Below are 22,339 nucleotides of genomic sequence, written 5' to 3'. Positions count from 1 at the left end.
GAACTCTGGAATTTAGTTATAATATTCCTGGAAGTTTTCATTTTGGGATCTCTTTCAGGAGGTGACCAGTGGATTCTTTCAGTTTCTATTCTACCCTCTGATCTAAGATCAGTTTTCCATGTATAGTTTTCCTTGACAATTTCTAGGCTCTTTCTCTGATTATGGCTTTTGGGTAGCCCAATAATCATTAAATTATCTCATCTTGATCTATGTCCAGTTTAGTTGTTTAATCAATGAGATCTATCACATTTCCTTCAATTTTTTATCTTTTTAAACTTTGTTTTATTGTTTCTTGATGTCTTAGGGAGTCATTAGCTTCCACTTGGCCACTTATAATTTTTAAGCAATTATTTTCTTCAGTGAGCTTTTGTACCTTTTTTTTCCTATTTGGAGAATTCTATTTTAAGCTGTTTTTTTCTTCAGTATTTATTTTAACTCTTTTATCAAGCTATTAATTCTTTTTTATATAATTTTCTTGCATCACTCTCAATTTCTTTTCCCAATTTTTCCTCCACCACTCTTATCTCTTTCTTTAACTCTTTAAGGGATTTTTGTTGGGCTTGGGTTCAATTAGCATTTTTTTGAGGCTTTAGGTTGTGGCTGTTTTCCCAATGTTTTCTTCTGAATTTATGTCTTAGTCTTTCCTGTCACTGTAGTGTTTTTTGTTGGCAAATTTTTTTGTTGTTGTTTCCTCATTTTTCCAGCCTGTCCTTGACTTTGAACTTAATGTTAAAGTTGGTTTCTGCTCACCCTGGGGTGAGAAGATACTGTCTCAAGCATGAGACTTTTTGTACTACTGTTTTCAGAGCTACTTCTGGGGGTCTACAAGGTTTTGGTGCTTCCAAGGTGGAGTGATCTGGAGAAGGGTGTGGTCATTCCTCTCTTGGTCTGCACTGTGGTGTTTAACCAAGAAGAGTCCCTGCTCCTCTGCAGCCACAAGCACTAGCGTTGCTCCTCTTGAACCTGGAACTGTGACCAGGTCCTCTGCTCCTGTAACTGTGAGCAGTAGTGCTTTTTTCTGCCTTGGACCATAAGAAAGAGGCCCCCTCTTTCTTATGACTGACCACAAGTGTTCCTTTCTGCCTTGGAACTGCAACTCAGTAATTCTTACGGATTGTAGAGTTGTGCCAGCTTCACCCAGTGCCAGCAAAGGGTCGCTGGAATCCTTTTCTGACTAGTTGTCCAACCTCTTTGCTATCTCTATACTGAGATCTCCAAATCTACTGCTGCTGTTGCTGTAACTGTTGCCACTGTTGTGACCACTTGTAAGGTCCACTGAGAGTGCTGTTATGCTCTGGACTGGGCCTCCACTCTGGTGTCACAGACCTCTCCTGACAACATTGTAGTTTTCTTAGGCTAGAAAAAATGTCTCACTGTGATCTTTTGTTGGCTCTGCCACTCCAAAATTTGGTTCAGTCATTATTTTATTGTTTGGAGGAAAGTAATGAGAGAGTTTAGCTGGGTTGCTGCCTGTACTCCACCATCTTGACTTTACCCCCCAGCTTCTTCTTCTGGTCTGATTTCTGCAGCTTGCACATAACTTCATGAAAAATCAATGGAGTGAATGTAAATATCTAATGTGAGCCTGTTTCACACCATTAGTAATGGGCGATTCATCAGACATGACTCAATCATCATAACCAGTCACAACTTCATGAAATAACCACAGTTTCTGTGGGCGCTTTTCTAGGCAGCAAAGCATCTTCTGGCCTGACTAATGGTATCAAAACCTTTTGAAAGTTGATGAGTTTAGAGTACAAATATTGACTCAATCTCTTCACTTATCTTGTATCTGGTATACTCAGAAGATCCTGAAGGCCATATCTTTTATCTATTTCATTATTTTTTCAAAGTATGGTCTCATTTGTATGATGACTCATGCTTTTTTACTTTGTCAAGATCCATCCATTTCTCTCAGGAAGTACTCCTTTAAATGAATGTTATTATTTTATTTTGCAATTAAATTTAAATTTTGATTATTTTTTTTAATTTTTGCATCATCTTCATTTCTAAACATATCCCTCTCTAATCCCCTATCCAGCAAGCCATATCTTATAACAAAGAATAAAAAAGAAAGGAAAAGGAACAAGCACTTATTAAGTACCTATTATGTGCCAGGAACTGGCTAAACATTTTATAAATATTAACTTGTTTGATTTTCAGGACAATCTTGTGAGGTAGGTGCTATTATTATCCCTATATACAGTTGAGGAAAGTTGAATGGGGCTAGCCTCCAAGTCTAATACTCTATCCACTGTACCACCTGTCTGCCTTTTGCTATTCAGCAAAACTAACCAAGACATCAGCCAAGTCTGACAGTATATGAGGTTCCACAGATGTAATGCCAAGTGCTACAAAGAAGAGAGATGTGTATTTTTTTTTTCATTTCAGGAACCAAAGCTTAGTCATGATCATTACACAGCAATACACGGCTGTTTTTTTTTCCTTTACATTGTTATAGCCATTGAGTACATAGTTTCCAGTGCTACTTACCCAGCTCTATATCAGTTCATGTCTTCCTATGCTTCTCTGAATTCCTCATATACATATGGCATGTATGTGGCACATATATATATATATATATATATATATGGCACATTTCGTATGGCATAGTAATACTTTATTATGTTCATGTACTACAATCTGTTTAACCATTTGTTAGTTCTACCACAAAAATATTTTAGTGAATATGGGATTTTTATCCTTCCTTCCTTCCTTCCTTCCTTCCTTCCTTCATTCCTTCCTTCCTTCCTTCCTTCCTTCCTTCCTTCCTTCCTTCCTTCCTTCCTCCCTTCCTTCCTTCCTTTTTTCTTTCCTGTCCTTCTTTGCTTTTTTTAAATTTCCTTATGGGATCTCTGGATCAAAACACATGGACATTTTAGTCATTTTTTAGTATAGCATAAGTCAAAGCTTTCCATGATGTTTGGACCAATTCACAAATCCACCAAGAGACTATTCATGTATCTATCTTTCCACAGTGCCTCCAACGTTGAATATGCCCATCTTCTTTTTCATATTTGCCAATTTGTTAGGTCTGAAGCAAAAGTTCAGAGTTGTTTTGATTTTCATTTCTCTTAACATTGGCAATTTGGAGTAGTCTTTCATATGGTTGTTAATAGTTTGCTATTCTTTTGAGGGCTGTTTGTTCAAAGAAAGGCATTCATTTTCTAGGGTGCTTCTAGAGACCATAAGAAAAAACAGTTCTAACTGTTCCCATTTAGCAAATGAACCTATGAATTTGGTCTCATTAACATTCTAATCATCCTACTAAATTTAAGTGAATTCTAGATTCATTTTTTCCCTTTGCTTTTTTCTTGATGTAGCCTTCTTTATGAAGCAAAGCAACAAAAACAATTAAATGATTTTAAAACATATAATTAATCAGGGAACAAATTTAGTTCACTTAGATTTTCACTTTTGGAATTTTGTCATGATATATTAGGGCATATTAAGGAAGACACAATGTATAGAATAAGGGAGATAACTCCCACTGTCCTACTTTCCTTTGTCAAAACACATCTGAAGTAGTGTGCTCAGTTCTGGATGTCATATTTTAGAATATACATTAATCAAATGGAGATCTTAGAGCATAGGCTGCCCAGGACTATAAAAGACATCATCACTATCATCATCTGTAGCATTTATATATCACTTTGAAGTTTGCAAAGTGCCTTATATATGTTAACTCATTTGATTCTCACAACAACCCTGAGAAGTAGGCTATTATTATCCTCATTTTACAGACTGGGAAATTGAGACACAGAGAGATTAAATGACTTGCCCAGGATCACATAACCTCAAAATGTCTGAGATTTGAAGGTATCAGGACACATAGGAGCGGGGAGCATGGTAGTATAAAGAAAACTTCTTCAGGTTGGTATCTTATCTATCAAACATTGACTGAGCTTGCTCAGGAGGTAATAGGTTCTCCTTTACTAGGAGCCATTAAGGAAAAATCAGGCAATCCCAGAATTGTAAAAGTTGAGTTGGAAGAAATCTTAGCCGCCATCTTGTTTAATCAACACATAGAACAAGTCACTATGATATAGGTGATAGGGGGTCCTCCAGTACTGGCCAGAAAAGGAGAAACCCTTCACCTCTCAAGGCAGTCTGTTATTCCTTATGTGAGGATCATTGTAGAGGAACCATATTGGGCTGGTGTGCTTTCATGATCCCTTCTAACCTCCAACTTTTGTGATGCATTGAGCTCTTTTTCCTTCAGTGCTGAACACAGAACTCACATAATAGTAGCTTAGTAAAATATTTACATCATTGTCTGTAAAACATTAGAGGATTACTCATATAAATATAAAGTGAGTTAGCCTTGGTAGTTATATTTTTAATTTTTTTTAAAGACTTGGTTTCCCTATCTTGCTCAAGCTGAAAATGAAGGGGCTACTCCTGGGCTTGCTCTGTTTCTGACCTAGGCTGGCTCACATACACTTGGGCAATCTATTTTCCTCCCCCACTCTAGGGGGTCACCATATTAATACCAAATTTAGTGTCAACACTGAACTGGCTTAACCTACCTTAGCTAAGAAGTCCTGAGTTCTAGAGATCCACCAGCTAGAGACAGCTATGGTGGTAGTGGACAGAGCCCTGGACCTGCAGTTAGGAAAACCGTAGTTTAAAGTCCGCATCACGTACATATTAGCTGTATGACTTTGAGAAAGTCACTTTACCTCTATTTCCCTCAATTTCCTCATCTGAAAATAGGAATAATAATAGTACCTACCTGCTAGGATTATTGTGAGGATTAAATGAGATGTTGGTAAATCACTTTGCAAATCTTAAAACTCTTTTAAATGTTATCATCATCACCACCAGCCTTAGTCTCCCTGGTAGCAGACATTACAGTCTTAGCACTGTTAATGCTACATTGCTTCCAGATTGTTCAATGGGGTCATTGAGGGTCAGCTGCCATCATAAGTAACATTGCCCTGCATATAATAGAAACATAATAAACATTTGCTGAATTAGAATGATAGAGAGGGCACTTCCAGGCAGGGTAGTCAGAGAAAAAAGATGACTTCCTCTAAATTGCATAGTAAACTCCTAATAAATAGTGCTTCGATTTGCAAGCAGCTTAGTGCAATGGGAAGAGGGCTCGATGTGGAACCAGAGGGCCTGCTTTCAAAATCTTATCCTATAATCCCTGCGCAACTTTGGACAAGTAATTTATCCTCTCTGAGTCTCAGTTTTTCATCTGCGAAATGAGGGGATTGAACCATATGTTTTCTTAGGTCCTTTCAAGCTGTAGAATTTGGCGATGGCTGTCTCCTCATACTTCATTACCTACTGCACAATTATCATGGAATATTTCCTCAGTTTGCTAATTGAGCCGCTTCAGCCCCAGACTGGACAGCACTCCCTCTGGAAGGTCCCTTTTAGTATTGCCGCACCTTTACATCATAGAAGCAGTCACCTCATGATCCCCAAATAGTGGTTTCCCATCTCATGACTTGTGCCCAAGAGAATTAGGAACAATGCTAACAAAACAATGACGTATTTCCAAATGCCTTCATGTTTAATTGTAAGACATAAATTCAAGACTGAAAAATAAAAAGAAAATATTTTTAAAAAAATTATAGGACTCACTTGAATCCTCTAAAAGGGAATCAAGATGTGTATAATTGGACTAAATTCCTTGAATTACTTAATGATTTGAAAAGAATTCAACAGCCCTCAAGAGAGACATACAGAAAATATCTTGCCCCCGTATTGTCTGGTGCTCTGTCTTCAGGTCGCGTCTCTCAAACCCTACTCCTAGAAAAACAGGAAATAAACGTGCTACATGCTCAATATCTGTCTCCTTGACTAAACCTGGCACAGACAATCTTTAGCGTCAGCCTAAGTGCCCTAACCTTTTAAAACCTGGCCGGATGGCTTGTGTGTGGCAGCTTGGCGTAAGAGAGTAGCATTTCATTGATTACACTTGGCAGCATTACATTTCCATGAAACTACAAACAGTTCTTAGCACAGTAGGAATGAATGTCTTGTTACAAGCTGGGCAGCTGGAAGGTAGAGCATTATGGAGTTTTTAATTACATTCTTTTATAACATTATCAATTAACAAAAATAGAGGCAGTAATCGTATGGTGATTATGTTGTATTTTCCCCCCAGAGGGGGAGGAATTCTAACAATTAATTGCAAATGCTGTAAGTGAAAAATCTACAGATGTATTTAGTTATAAAGTTAGTGGGGCTCAGCCTATCTGTTGGTGCCTTCATTAATGCACTTTCACATGAATTCTCTCTCTCTCTCTCTCTCTCTCTCTCTCTCTCTCTCTCTCTCTCTCTCTCTCTCTCTCTCTCACTGATGAGAAGTCAAATTTCCCCAGTGACCATTCTCTGAATATTTCTCCTATGATAATAAAATACTGTGGTTTTTTCAGAAGTCATGCATAAATAGCACTACAGACAAATGTAAACTGCATAGTTGACATCTAAAGAGCTGGGATGAGACTTCTACAACTGCCTGACACCTTCGTCCTTTTTTCCTCTGAGAAGGATATGATATGTTTATTCTTGCTAGAGGATGTCATCCATGCTTTGATATTATACTTCCTCCAGAGATAGCCAGGAGGCATGATTATGGTCCAGAAAGTATTCATGTCCAATCAGATGGGGGCAATGGAACCCCTTCCTAGACTTGGATTACCCAAGTAGATGTAATGATTGGCAATACTGCATGTCCTAACCCACAGGGAATATTGGCTACCTACAAAACTAAATCTATGAATGGGAACTTTTTATACCATAAGAAAGTAAGCTTCTTTCTGGGTATGGGGAAGGGTGTAGCCAAAATAAAGCCTTCCATTTTGATCTGAATCTCTAGATGTCCATGATATAAGTAGTACTCTCAGTGGGATTTCAGGAGAGAGATCCAGGGCTACAGTGGGACTATGGCTAAAAGGTTAAGCAGTTATGAGAAGGGATCAAATAGAATCCCAAATGGTGACTGGACAGCACCAAATTTCTCAGTGAGGTAGGATTAAAAAAAAAAACTTCCCTGAATCGGATAAGAAAAAGCATTCATTTAGATTTTTCTGTGTTGGTTTTACTGTGGAATTGGACATCATTTTAAGCATTGCTCTCCTGCAGACTTCATGGCCTGGGAACACAGGCCTATTGCAGATGAATACGTATCCTTTGTGCTATGATTTATGGTTTGTCTTCATAAATAAAGTGTAAATGAAGCCTGAGTGGCTACAGCCTGTTTGCCTACTTGCTTTTCCTACTTGATTTCAAAGAAATTTGGGTCAACTGAGAAAACCTTGCAACAATTTTCAGGGAAATGTGGATGGAAGCTTTTGTCAGGCAGAAGGTATACTTAAAGATACTTAATGTTATACCAGTGGATTTTCTCTCTTACGAGGTCTCATTTTTTCTTGACCTCTAATGTCAGCAGTACAGACTAGACTCTAGAACCTAGTCTGAAGAAACCATAAAAGGAAAACACTAAACATCTATGTTTTTGCTTCTTGAAGCAAATCCCTCTGGGAAAAAGCGACCCTAGATTTTAGAAAAGATAGAACAGTTCAATCCAAAACTCTCACTTTATATTATCCTCCTTAAATAAGTAAGGCTTGTGGGAGGCAGGGGAGGGAAATATTTGAATACTTACAGTTACAAAGGCCTTATGTTTTATAGGAAACTTTTAGATGTGGAGCTGGAAAGGATTTCAGAGGTTACTGAGCCCAACCCTTTCATTTTACAGATGAAGACACTGAGTCTGAGAGAGATGAAATGATTTGCCCAAGATTACACACCTAGTAAGTATCTATGGTAGGATTTGAACTCAGGTCTCCCTGACTCCTGGTCTAAGGTGCCAGTTTGTTACCTCACTATATACTATGTTACTCTGCTGTCCAGTGTCCTTATATAAGAGCTAGTAACAAAGGTTGCATTAATCCTGGGAATCACACAAAGATTTTCAAATACTGAATTATCTGAATATATCTGAAACATTGACTCTCAGACCAAATGAGTGAGAGAAGTTTTTAGACATTATTACCAGGCCAAAACATACCAAATTGTTATTTGGGAGAGTTGAGCCACTTTTCCTGATCATTGATGCCCTAAATAATTCTTACTTAAAAAGTTTTGTTTACAGAAATAAAAAACCAAACCAAACCTGAGTTATACAGATCAGCTCTCTTTGTTGATAACTGCTCATTTAATTGAACTGAATAGAATTGACGAAATCATTCCAGTATTCTTCCTTCCGGCTGTTTTTTTTTTCCCCTGACTAGTTATACCCAACCTAAGTGAGGTATGTGGCAATGAGGCTATCCTGGCCCCTTCGGTTACATAAGTCAAGATTTGCCCCAGGGGCTTGGCTCAGCTTTTTTTTTTTTATCCTGATGAAAATCTTGGCAACTGAAGACCCAACTTATTCCAAGTGGTTTTTAGTGTAGCACTCCATAAAAGCAGAATGTAATTATTCCATGAATATACTTTCTGAACTGAAACAAATGAAGTCTGTAAATACAATGCCATTTCTAATGGCCCATTATAGAAATGAACCAAACCCTTAGTGGATAACTTTACACACAAACTTGTATATGCCCACATAAGCTAAAAGGCCCTTTCACACAGAAGATTATGGAACATTTCCGATTGGCACTCAGCCTGAGTGGCCTCCATCTGTTTATTCAACACAAAGGGCAGATCTGAATAAACCAACCCCAGAAAATCTCTTCTCTCTCATATTGAGTTTGGGGAGTCTAAATTACCTAAAGAATTACCCGAAACTCCATACTTCATTTTGTCAGTGTTGACACAGACCCAATGTTTCAGTGATAGGACACAAGATTTGATTTTTCTATTTCTTTGCACACCTCTCAACTCTTTTATCCCTCTCTCCTGTTGTCCAACCTTCCCTCTTCCCCAAAACATCACAGAAAATCTTCAGTTGGGTCGATTGCTATGGTTATAGGTGATTTGCCACGTCTTTGGACCTTCCAATGCAGTAAATTCATCTTTCTCCTGAACTGGAGTAAACATCACCTTTTCCCTAATTGACCTGCTTTGCACTCTGACAACACACCCACTGCTTCCTGCTGGCATTACCAACTTAGACTTGGTAATATGCCAGGGTGTTTTTCACTTTGGAGCAATTTCTCCACCTACTGCATTATTTTGTGTAGAAGGTAGTGATTGAGCCTTGCTATGGACAGTACTTAAGCTTTTGTAGCCTCTAGTGTAAGGATAAAATCAAAAGGAAAGGGATAAAGTGGACTGGAGGACTATATTTCACATTTTTTGAAAATTCTGTTTCATCAAACTGAATTTCCATTTTTGCAAGTAGTTTGCATGAAGTTTGCATGGGAATTGCCACATCCCACACTTATAAAACCTCCCTGGGGACTCACATAGTCTATGAAAACTGGAGATTTGGGGGCATTGCTAATTTAGGCCAAAGTTGACAGTTATAAAATACATTGGACATGAAGGTCCTTGGAAATGTGGAAAATTCAGGGGTTAGTAGTTTATGCCACAAATCACATTAAGGCAGAGGTTCTTAACCTGGAGTCCATGGACTTTTTTGTTTATTTTAACAACTATATTTCGATATAATTAATTTCTTTTGCAACATTAAGTACTTTATGCATTTAAAAACTTTATTCTGAGGTCCCTGTAGGCTTTGCCAGATGGCCAAAGGCACCCCAAAAAACAAAAAAGCTGAAGGAACTCTGCATTAGATTATGGTTTTGACAATTGAATGGAGCAAAATGAACATGAAGAGTCCTGGGCTTGAACTACTAACTCTAGAAAGTTCCCAGTTATCTTCTGTTCTTATATGATTTAAACCTTCAGTCTAAGAGAGGCCATTGATTTGCATCAAAGTTGCATTATAAATGAGATATGCATTTAATGGAGGTTGAATTATAAATGAGCAGCATGCTAGTATGCTGAACTTTAAATCAGGAGATCTAGGTTCAAATCCTTTTTCAGATGCTTGCTTGCTGGGTGACTCAGGGAAAGACTCTTAATTTCTTAGGAACTCAGTTTCCTTATCTAAAAAATGGGAATAATATTATTTGTCTTACAGGGTTGTGTTGAGGGAAATTGTTCTCAAATCTTAAAAACTCTGGGTAGATAGATGTGAATTATTCACATATGTTTGGTCCTCTTAACTTTTTAAGGCTTTTTCATTTTTTTTCTGTGTCACAGACCCCATGGCCAGTCTGGTAAAGCCTATGGATCCCTTCTTATAATAATGTATTTAAATAATTGAAAGACATGCTATATTTCAGTAAGAGGATAGTGAAAATAAAGATTTTTTTTTCTTATTCAGGGAATTTCTGTTTCCTATTCATAGGAAATCTATCCACAAACCCCTTGCACGCTAGGTTATGAACCCCTGTTCTGCACTATCTCAAATGAGATAGTCAAATGAGTTTCAAAACAAGGATCCTTCCAGTTGCTTGTCCTTTTGGCAGCCACTGGCAGAAGTAGTGGGTGTTGTTTATGAGGCCAAGGTCGCAGGTTCAATCCATGTACCTAGCACAACCAGATTGTCACAGAGAAAAACTGTTCCACAGTCCAGTCCATGGGCTTCACCTTTACCTCTGCGCAGCTAGTCTGCAAATACATTCTGTTGATCACAAGAAGGAGCAGATGATTAGAGAGAGGTGATTGATCAGCTTAAATCCATCACCACTGCTAGAAAAATAATCCAAAGTACAAATCATGCTGGGGGGCCAGGAGCATATGAATATATTGGAATATGAAATCAGTGCACAGAAAAAAAAATATATAGTATGTATATGTATATATATGTGCATATACATGCTTATATACATATGTATATATGTGCGTGTATATATATCACTGAGCAAGATAAGATCATTTTGGAAGATTACTCCAACGTTTAAACCTTAATGTTTAGGAAACATCATAGTATTTAGAGTCAGAGGAGCTAGTTCAAATCCCACCTCTGATGATTACTACTTGTGTGACCATGGGGCAAATCATTTTACTACCACCCAACCCACCCACTTTTACTTAGTCATCTATAAAATAAGAAAGATGATGGTACAGTGTACAACATGTGATTAGGAATCAGAGGACCTAGGTTTGAATCCTTAATATCTATGTGATCTTGAGGAATCACTTAACCTTTCTGGGCCTCAGTTACCTCATCTGAAAAATGAAAGGTTTCAACTTAATCTGTAAGTTCCCTTCTAGCTCAAAATATGTGATTTTAGGATCCTATGGGAGGGTTGGACCCAGGTTCGGAGGTCCCTTCTAGTTCTAGATGAAGGGTTCTATCACTCATGATAAGTGAATCAGTCTAATACAAGGGAATAAGATATATCCGATAGATAGATAGATAGATAGATAGATAGATAGATAGATAGATAGATATAGATAGATATATAATAATGGATAGAGTCAATATATACCTATACAATATATAAAAATAAAATATAACAAGAATAAGATAAGAATAATTATAATGGAAAGAACATTGAATTGGGAGTCAGAAGACCTGGGGTCCAAATCTTAGCTTTGCCATTCACCACTGTGTGGCTGGACAAGGCTGGACCTAGTATGTCTAGACTTCAGTTTCCTCACCCAAGGTGACTTCCAGCTCTTAATACTATCATGGAAATACAATGGGTCCCAAGTGCAATTAGTTACAGGGAACTCATCTTAATTGGAAAAACCCTTGCCCTAAGTAAAGAAATCTTTCTCAAAAATTTTTCTCCAAGGGAGCCCCAGGGAATGGACACCTCAATACCTCAAACTATGCAGTAATGGTGACGATTCTATGTCCAACTGTGGCAGCAGGAGAGCTCTGAAAGCCTGTTCAGACAAGCTAGCTGATACAATTAGGCTTCCCAAAGAGGGAGAGAAATGCCCAGCCACAGCATAAATTTTTAGTGCTACAGTCCTTCTCCTGGCTACTGAAAACCCAGAACATAGAACTTCTGAATGAGCAGTACGTTCTCTCCCTTTTCAAGGTTCTTCAGCATGTGTTTTTGGGTTAGGCCTCACATTTTATTCCTCCTTATAAAGTGTCACATTCTTTGATTGCCTATAACAATAAAATTAGACACTAAGGATCAGAAAATCATGGACCTAAAGCTAGAAGGTATGTCAGACATGCTCAAGTTCAACTCCCTCATTTTACAGATGAGGAAACTGAGGCCTGAGGACATCATAGGCTCTTAGATTTAGAACTGGAATAGACTTTAGAAATTATTGTAACAAACTCCTTCATTTAAAAAAATAAGAAACAGAGGCCCAAAGAGGGTAACTAACTTGCCAAACCCATATAGGTAATGAGTATCTGAAGTGGGATTTGAATCCAGGTCAGTGACTTACCCAAGGTAACAGAGGTAATAATCATCAGAGATGGAATTTCAATCATTTGACCATAAATTTAGATCTGAAAAGGACTTCAGAAACCATCTAGTTCACAGGTTTCCAAAGTATTGTATTCCCAAAGTATTGTAGGCAATACTGCTTCCTGGGGGGTGCTGGAACATCCAGGGGACAGTAGTAGCCTCAGGTGCAATTGGGGGGGGGCATTGAATAAAAATAAGGGAGAGGTGGAAGCATAAGGAAAGAAAAGAAGAAAAGAAAAATTTGAAAAACCATTCATACATGTTTCATCTGTTGTACAACAGAGTTAAAGTCACAGTAATTACATTATTTTCCAAAATGCAAGTGATAACCAATGACAGGTCAAGTCCACTGACAGGTCTTAACAAGGAAGTGTGGGCAGCCAAGCATATCTATGCATTGTGGGAAAGTCCATCAAGCAATGGTAGGAATATGTGTGTGTGTGTAATGACTTGTTTACAGTACAATATTATATAGTTTCATGATGCAATATTACATCATCAAAATTTCAATGCAGAAAAAACTTGCAAATTTGTAATAAATTATTAAATACAAGATGTGCCAGTTTTAAATATATATATATTAATGGAACAAATTAAAAAGAACTGTTAAAAGGTTAGAGAAAGTAAATTTCCAGGGGGTGCTGAATAATTTTTTTTAAAAAGGTACAATAGGCCAAATAAGTTTGGGAACCTCTGATCTAGTTCAATCCTCTCATTTTACATGTAAATAAACCAAGGCCTAAGGAAGGTAACTGATTTGTCTAAGGTTGCATAGACAATAATTGTCTGAAGTATGATTAGAACATAGTTCCTGATCTTCAGCACTCTGTTACGTCATTTTATTCTCCAATATATTTTTATATATTTATTTCATATTTGTTTTTATTTATATATGTATATTATTTATTTATATTAATATATTTATATTCACATGTCTTCTCCTCATAAGACTGGAAGTCTTTTGTAGGGCATAAGGATTTCTTGTACTTCTATGGTATCTCCAACAGCATCTGGTTCAGTGTCAAGAACAGTGATTACTCAGTAAATACTTTTTAACTGACTAATTGATAGTCTGCGGTTTACATCTGGTTGGACCATAGGACAGATAGACTTTGAATCTTCTCTCTTTAGGCATAAAGGTGTTGCCAGCATCTGTCTGTATACAAAGAGAAGAATCATCTGGCAAAGATGTTTATGTAATAATAGACAGATGCTATTTTTTAAGTGAAATTCAAACTTTCGCTTTCTGTACCCAATGAAATTAACGTGGAAAATTGGGTCCTGAAAACCTTAAAATATGAAAAGCAGATAGGAAGGCAGCTGAAAAGTCCTATACAGAGTGTACATTCAAGGGTACAATTAAGGACAAAATTGAAAGGAATTTGAGTTTGGTTTGCCATTTATAAATGAGACTATGTTGGGATTTAGAACTGTATCTAAGGGTACTATTTTTCTAGACGCTGCCTTTGAACTTTCCCTGGAAAAAATGAAGAGAGTGAAATGGTAGCAATGCATTGAGGCCAAGTCATTATTATAAAGGGAATTTTATAAATCCCCTCAATTAATAAATAGAAACATATTATTTATCTCCATGAGACAGAAATACTTGATATTTATTCAAAGTGTACACCATTGATTAATCTAGTATAGGTATCATTCTCTTCTCTTATTTATTCCACCTGAACAATCTTATATTATTTTGCTGTGGTCTGACAAGCACTGAAGCTTGTCAGATCAACTTATCTTTTTTACTGTCTCTTCTATCTTGTTTTCTATTGCAAATTGATATATTCAGAGATGGCATTTATATTAGTAAGATGCAAGTCATCCTAACTGTAATTAAAGGCATAAAATTCCTTTTTTCAAAAAATGAATAAATTCATGAAATAAAGTATATTTGAAATAAATTTTCACTCATGGTATTGATTTTTTATTTTGACTTTAAATAAAATCTTAACCTCCATGACCTACTTTTACCAATAGGAAAATAAATTGGTGTGTATTCTTCAGACATGTGAAAATAAAATAGACTTAGGAAATACTATCCATGACATTTTAGGAAGGACATTGATTAAAAAAGGTACATTTAGAGAAGGATGACCAGGATGGTGAAGAACTAGAGACCATGCTAGCCAAGTGTAAGCCAGAACCCTTTTCAGAAGAGGGTACGTTTTGGCTCATAGAAAAGGAGAAAAATAAGAACGACTATGAGATAAATGCTTTAAAAAGTAGCTTCAGAGAGAGAAGGCACGTAAGGTGAGGGTGGTTAACATGTCCAGTTTCCCCACATGTAATTTGCATATGATTGACATGAGGACTTTGAAGTTACTGTTTGGGAAGCCATTATTCTTAGAGTTTGGTTACTATAGGACAAATGTATATTGACTAGTTATGGTGTAGAAGGCAGAATTTTGGCCTCTTACCTCAAGAAAGAAGTGAGTCATCTCACTGAAGAGATCTTTCTTTGGACTAGTAGAGAATTAAGGTTTGCATAATTGAGTTTAATATTCATAGAAGAGCTCAGACCTAAAAACTAATCCCAAGAGAGACCTCTAGAGAAGAAACTTCAGAGAAATTCAGCCCATTTATGAATTATTTTGGATACTGTTCCTGAGAGAAGAAAAGATCAAGGTCTATGGCTAGTAGAACCGGGAACCTGTTTTCCCTATTCATGTGGTTCTCTCTCTTAAATAGTTTTCTAAGTTTATGACTACTCTCCCCCTACAGGACCTTTGTATATCAGTCAGAAAGTGTGTGACTGATTCACAGGTCAAATATTACATTATTATTGTTTTTTTTATTTGCCTTCTATTTAATTTATGATTGAGTTTGATTTGCCTTCTATTTAATTTATGATTAAGAGTAAATGAAGTTCATCTTGGCTGATTTATTCATGGTAAGCAGACTGGTGGAGTCTCAGGAAATGCAGTTGTTAGTAGTAACAGTATAGCTTCCATCAACATTACCCATTAAACCCTGTGAGAGTTAGTTGTGATAGCCACTGCTCTTCTGAGGAACCCTTCTAGCTTCAATCAATGAGCCTATCCCAAGCCCAGAGAGAACGCAGAAGGAATAGTTAGAGGCAAGGCATCTGCTACATAAGAATAGAATTGAAGGAATGAAAGAAAATTACTTTGGAAAAGAGAATGCTTAGTGGGAGTTGGCACATTGTGTTATCGTGAAATGTTTAAAAAGCTTCCATAAGAAAAAAAGATTTGAATTTAATCTACTTGATCTCAGAGGCAGAACTGGGGAGAAGTCACAGAGGGGAAGATTTTGACTTGGTGTAAGGAAAAACTTCCTAACAGCTACAGCTGTCCAAATGTTAAATATGTTATCTTGGCAGGCCTACTCTAGAGGTCTGAGAAGAGATAGTATGATTGTTTATTGGTGATGCTATTGTCAGAATTCTTCTTCGGGTATGAGTTGGATTAGATGACATCTGACATCCTTTTCTATTTTGAGATTCTCTGATCCTGAAAATAAACGAAAGAATTTATAGTAAATAACATACTTCAGTTTTATTGAGGCCAAATTTTTAAAAGTAACAACAATGCTTTATTTATTATAACAAATAGACTTCTAAACTTAGGTGAGTAGATTATTTTGCAAAATGAATCACAAATATAATTTATTTTTAGAATGAGGTGAATCCACATTATTCTGCAACTTAAAAGATCCTTTAATCCTTTAAAGTAGTATCAAAGAAGTTATTTGGCCATGTCTTTCCATAGCCACCAAATCAACTATATTCTTGTGAAATGTGGGGCTCTGGCATTTAAAGCTTCTCAAAGCCTATCCCTTTCCTGTCTTTCTAATCACACACATTATTTCCCTCCCATGTACTCACTAACCTCTTTGTCATTCTTCACATGTGATTCTCTATCCCATGTCTCTCTGCCTTTGCAGTGGCTGCCCTCCATGCCTGGAATATCCTTCCTCCTCTCCTCTGCCTCTTAAAATCTCTGCCTTCCTTCAAGACTCAGCTCTCTCTCTCTCTCTCTCTCTCTCTCTCTCTCTCTCTCTCTCTCTCTCTGTCTCTCTCTCTCTCTCTCTCTCTGTACCTAGATGCTATCTGCTCCATTAGAATTTGAGTTCCTTTAGGGAATATTTTTTTCTTTTATCACCCTGGGACTTATCTTGGGGCAAACAGTTAGGGTTTACTCAATGCTAGTTGATTGATTGATTGACTGATTGATAATTATGCTCTTGATACTATCCCCACTCCCACTTCCTATGGGACTTTTCCCCCTTTAATTATGTTTTTCATCTTTAGTATCTTCAGTATTTCCTCTCAATTGGCTCTTTTCCTTCTGACTACACATATTCTCTGGTCTCCTTTATACTAAATATTTCCTTCCCAATTCCAATTGTTATTATTTTATCATAAGATCCTAGGATAGGGGGCAGTGGATACAGCCCTGGAGTCAGGAAGATCTGAGATCAAATCCATTCTCAGACATTTGTGCATATATACAAGACGTCCCTTATGTTTATGATGTTAGCCTTCCTCTTCTCTTTTATTAAATGTTACACATATATGCAACCCTTTACATGTGGGCACCATGAAGGTCATTCTAGGTTGTTTCGAATGTTAGCATCCACATAAACATTAGCTCGTGAGATCCTAGAAATATTTATTTTGCTAAACTAAATAAAGGATGCATTAGTTCAAAGAAAAATATATTTAATTAAATAGATTACCAATAAATTCCCAGAAAGAATCTTCCACCACCACACCCATATACAAGGAATATACTTGTCAACAGGTTACCACACCATTAGTAAAAGGTGAGATACGTGCTGGGAACACAAATAGAAGAAAATAGCATAGGGAACACATAGTCAGAGAATGTGTATCTGGGGAACATATATGGAGAGATAAATGACAGATGCAATCAGGGGAACTCATGTTCTTGATATGGAGGAACCCCTGATATTCTCTGGTGACATCTTTTTTTCTGCTCTCTGCAGGGAATTTCTGCTTGAGCTGCTCTCTTTTTATTCCACATAGGCATTTTTTCCTGAGCTATTGCTGCTGCTCTCTGCTACAATTTGCTGGTCTTCAGTTGCAATGAGCTTCTTTTGCTATAGTAGTTAGGATCTCAGATCTGAAAAGCTCATAGCTATAGGCTCTTTCAGTTCTTTTGAGATGCAAACCCTAGTCAGCAACACATAGCCAGATAGCTAGAAAAGTCTTTAAGCATTTAAATATCATTTTGAACTGTTTTTCCCCTAGTTGCCAATCAATTTTTTTCTGTTTAAATTTATATTTGAATTATGTTCTTAAATTCCTTTAAAAATTTTAAATTCACGCCAAAGCTCTGGATCTCTAGCCTGAGTCCCTTCAAATCATCATCCTGGGTACTCCACTTAGCGAAGGAGTTAGGTGGAGTTAGAATGAAAATATCCTTTCAACTCACATAATACAGCCTGATTGCCATGAAAATAAATTCATGATATAGAAAACAACCTGTTGCAATTGGTGGAACCGGCAACTTTTGCTTATTTCCCAACAAAACCCCCAGATAGTTGTACTCCCAATTTAAACTTAAGTGACTTAGGTGGCATAGTGGATAGAGAGTTCTGGGCTGGTTGTCAGGGAGTTCAAGTAAAGCCTCAGATAGTTACTAGCTGTGTGAACCTGAGCAAGTCACTTTACCCTCTGTTTGCCTTAATTTCCTCATGTATAAAATGAGGATAATAATAGCACCCATTTCCCAGAATTGTTGTGAGAAACAAATGAGATAATAATTGTAAAAGCTCTTAGAACAGTGCCTGGTACATAGTAAGCACTATATAAATGTTAGCATGCACACACACATATATCCCACACATATATACATTGTGTGTGTGTGTGTGTGTGTGTGTGTGTATGCTGTATCCACAGTAGAAATAACCTTTTTGAGGGTAAGAATTTATTGCTTTGCACACTTTTGGAGGGATCCAGGCCTGTCTTTTTATCTGTGTAGTCAATCCATCAATAATCAGTCAATAAACATGTATTAAGCACCTACTTACTTTGCTGAGGATACAGAAAAAGACAAAAGACAGACCCTTCTTTCAAGGAGCTCACAATCTGCTTAGGAGCTACTGGTAAGGAACTTACTCTGTCTGTATAGATTTGAATTTTCTCTGCAACTTATAGTCTGAAAGAGTTGTGTGGGGAATTGTGCAATCAAATTAGTTGCCCAGAGTCACACAGAGTATGTGTTGGAGATGGGACTCGAACCCCTGCTCATAAATAGTAGGTGCTTGATGTTTGTTGAATTGCACTGTATTAAGTTGGCTTCTCTGTTTCTGTCTCTATCTCTATCTCTCTCTCACTACTAAATCTTATAGAAGAGTAATGTATGATCATTTTTTTTTTCACTTCACACCATCTACTCACTTATTAACTGTGCTGTCTGACTTCTGTCCTGGACATTCTACTGAAGTTGATTACTTGAATGTCACCAATGACCTACTCATGATGAAATCCAATGATCTATTCTCAGTCATCTGCCTCCTTAATCTTTATTTAGAATCTGGCACTATCAATTGCTACCTCCTTCTTGACATTTTCTTCTTTTTCCCTCCATGATATTACATTCTCATGTTTCTCTCCAACCATTCTAATTATTCCATTTTTGCTCTTTTCTTACTCCTTTCACTCAGTAAATAATGATTTTTCCCTAATATTCTATCCTCAGACTCTTCTCTTTTTATGTTGTCACCCTTAGCAATTTCATTCACTTCCTATACATCTCTATGAATATGACTTCCATAACTATTTCTCCAACTCCTAACACTTTTATGAGCTCCATTCAAAACTTCATGCTTTCTAAACATAGCCACCTGGAAATTCTTTTAGTACTTCAAATTCATGTCCAAGATAAAATTTCTCCTATTTCCCTCAAGTCAAATAATATTCCTGACTTCTTTGTTTATTTTAATGTCAACATCATTCTCCCAGCAATTTAGATTTTAAACCATATTCAACTCCTCTAGCTTTACCTATAGTTAATCAGTCAAGTCCAGCCAATTTTGTCATGTTTCTCATCCATTTTTCCTTTTCTATTTTTCCTACCACTAGTCAAATTTGTGTCCTCATTACCTCAAGAATATTGCAATTACTCGCACCTGGACTCCCACCTTTACTATCTATTCACTCTAATATAGTCTATGTATATATTGTTAGGGTAAACTTTCTGAAGCACAGACCTGATCATGTCACCTTCTCCATCTTTTCTCTGAAGAGAAATCTTACATGGCTCTGTATTGTCAACTTATTTCAGATTCCTTAATATTTTAAGTGGTGTTTTTTTTTAATTGGTATAAGGAATTCCTAATGAGGTAGCTGTTGTTCAGTTGTTCTAGACATGTCCAATTCTTTGTGACCCCATTTGGGGTTTTCTTGGCAAAGATCCTAGAGTGGTTTACCCACAGTCACACAGCTAGTAAGTGACTGAAGTCAGATTTGAACTCAGGTCTTCTTGACTCCACCCTGCGCTATATCCACTGCAACACCTTTGATATTCAAAGTCCCTTAAGATTTGTTCCTGACCTATGTTATTAGCTTATCTTTCACTCCTATCTTACTCTTCATTCTAGGTAAATGGACCATTTTGTTGTTGTTGTTGTCATTTTTTTTTTTTAAACATGGTCAACATATTTCCGGCAACCGGATAGCACAGTAAGCAGCTCAGTGGCTTAGTGGATAGAGAACCAGGACCAGAGTCAGGAAGACCTGAATTCAAATTTGACCTCAGACATTTACTAGCTGTGTGACCCTGGACATATTGCTTAACCCTGTTTGCCTTAGTTTTCTTATCTGTAAAATGAGCTGGAGAAAGAATGGCATACTACTCCAGTATCTTTGCCAAGAACCCCAAACAGGTTCACGAAGAGTTGCACATGACCAACAACCTATTTTCACTTTGGTTTTCTTTCTTTTCTTTTTCCCCCTCAACATGTTGGAGGGTGTTAGAGGAAGAGAAAATAGACTTCTCTTAATTTTTTTTTAATAGAGAGATGGGGAGATGCTCCAGATGGGAAATATTGCATGCACTTTCTGATGAGGTTACTGTATTACTTTTGCTTAACTGTTTTACGTTGTTACAAGTGATCTCTCATGAAATAAAAGTAATCTGTAAATATAGATAATGTAAAAACCAAAACAAAACAAAAACCACACAGACACAGACACACAATGTCTCATGCAGTCCCCTCAATCTCTCGCCTCACTCAAGAAGTGGATAGTACATTTCATCATTAGTCTTTTAGAATCATGAATGGCTGTTGTATAGATCAATTATAGTTCTTACAGCTTCCAAAATTGTTTATTTTTATAGTGTTGTTATTGTATTAATTATTCTCCCAGTTCTGCTGTTCTTATTCTTCATCAGTTATAGAATTTATAAAAATCCTCAATGTTCATTTTTATAATAATTGTGACTCCATTCAGTCAGCATTTATTAGATGCCTACTCTATGTCACGCACTGTCAGACAATCAATCAATCAATAAATAAACATTTCTTAAGTGCTTATTATGTGCCTGAAAATATGCTAGGTGCTGGAAATACAAAAAAAGATTCAAAATATAGTAGCGGATACAAAGTTACAAAGACAAAAATGAAACTGTCTCTCCCTCCAAATATCTTACATTCTCCGGGGGGAGGAGGAAATAGGTAATGAAATAACAAAATACAAACAACACATGAACTGAGCCTTGAAGTAAATTAGGGATTCCAAAAAGTGATAGTGAGGACAATGAGTTTCCCAGGCGAGGAGCAATCTGTATAAAGGAAGGAATGTGCAGAGGAAAGAGATAGGATTTCTTTGATGGGGAATAGATAGATAGATAGACAGATAGATAGATAGATGGATGGATGGATGGATGGATGGATGGATGGATGGATGGATGGATGGATAGAAGCATGGTTGGACAATGGAGCATTTATTAAGCACTTACTATGTACTTACTATTTATTTGGCACTTACTATTGAGCTAAGAATTGGGAATAGAAATACAAGCAAGCAAGCTCTGCCCTCAGAGTTTATATGCTAATGAGGGAATGCAACCCATTGAAGAAAACTCTAAGGCAGATGGAAGAGGGGAAAGTGACTTGGAGGTTTAGGCACCTCCCGCAAGATAAGGCAAATACTAATGTATCAAGTATCCCGGAGGCAGAATCCATGTTACCTACCTGGAGCAGGTAGAGGTGAATTTCAGAAGAGAGGCAAAACAGGAAGTATATCATTTTGTTGGGAGCATAGAATGCTGGGCATAGAGTAATAAGAAATCAGTCTCGAGAGATAGCATAAAGTGGCATCATATTTTGAAATTCTTTAAATGCCCAACTGAGGAAACTATATTTTATCCTGGAGACAATAGTGTATCAATGAAGCTTCTTGAGTAGGGGAGTGACATAGTCAAACTCACGCTTTAGGAATATCAATTTAATAGTAATGTTGAGGATGAATTGGCAAAGGGAGAGTCTTGTGGCTACGAGAACAACTAGGAGGCTGCTGAAATTCTCTAGGGAAGTGGTGATGAGTGGATAAAGTCAGGTGGTGGTTAGGTGAATAGAGAGAAACGGACTAATAGAAAAGAGACTGTGAAAGTAGAATTAATTTTTTGTAAGGGTGGGCTATGATTTGTCACTGTTCTGCAACAAGACTGGCTATTTACAAGGCCAAGGATTTAATTCCAAACTGCCTTTTCATTACAGTTATCTGGGTACTTTCTTGCCATAGCTACTCTATGGTTACAGAGGCCCTAAGTAAGGAGATGGTACAACCAAGCAGGTGATGGTGCAGGAAAGCATAGAAGTACATCAGATTTGCTCTCTCTTGAATTCCTTTCTCTCTTTACCTTGAGGGTACCAGAGGTAGCACTGAAAGGCAACAAAGGTGTCCTTCTCATTACATTGAAACATACTAGACTGTCTGCAATCTTGCTCATATCTGCCACTGCCCAGTTAGATGTCCTGTG

Source organism: Vombatus ursinus, unplaced genomic scaffold (assembly GCF_900497805.2).
Source record: "Vombatus ursinus unplaced genomic scaffold, bare-nosed wombat genome assembly UNPS02014781.1, whole genome shotgun sequence".
Taxonomy (NCBI): Eukaryota; Metazoa; Chordata; class Mammalia; order Diprotodontia; family Vombatidae; genus Vombatus; species Vombatus ursinus.
The sequence above is the reverse complement of the archived record's forward strand: the minus strand, read 5'-3'. Positions refer to the sequence as shown.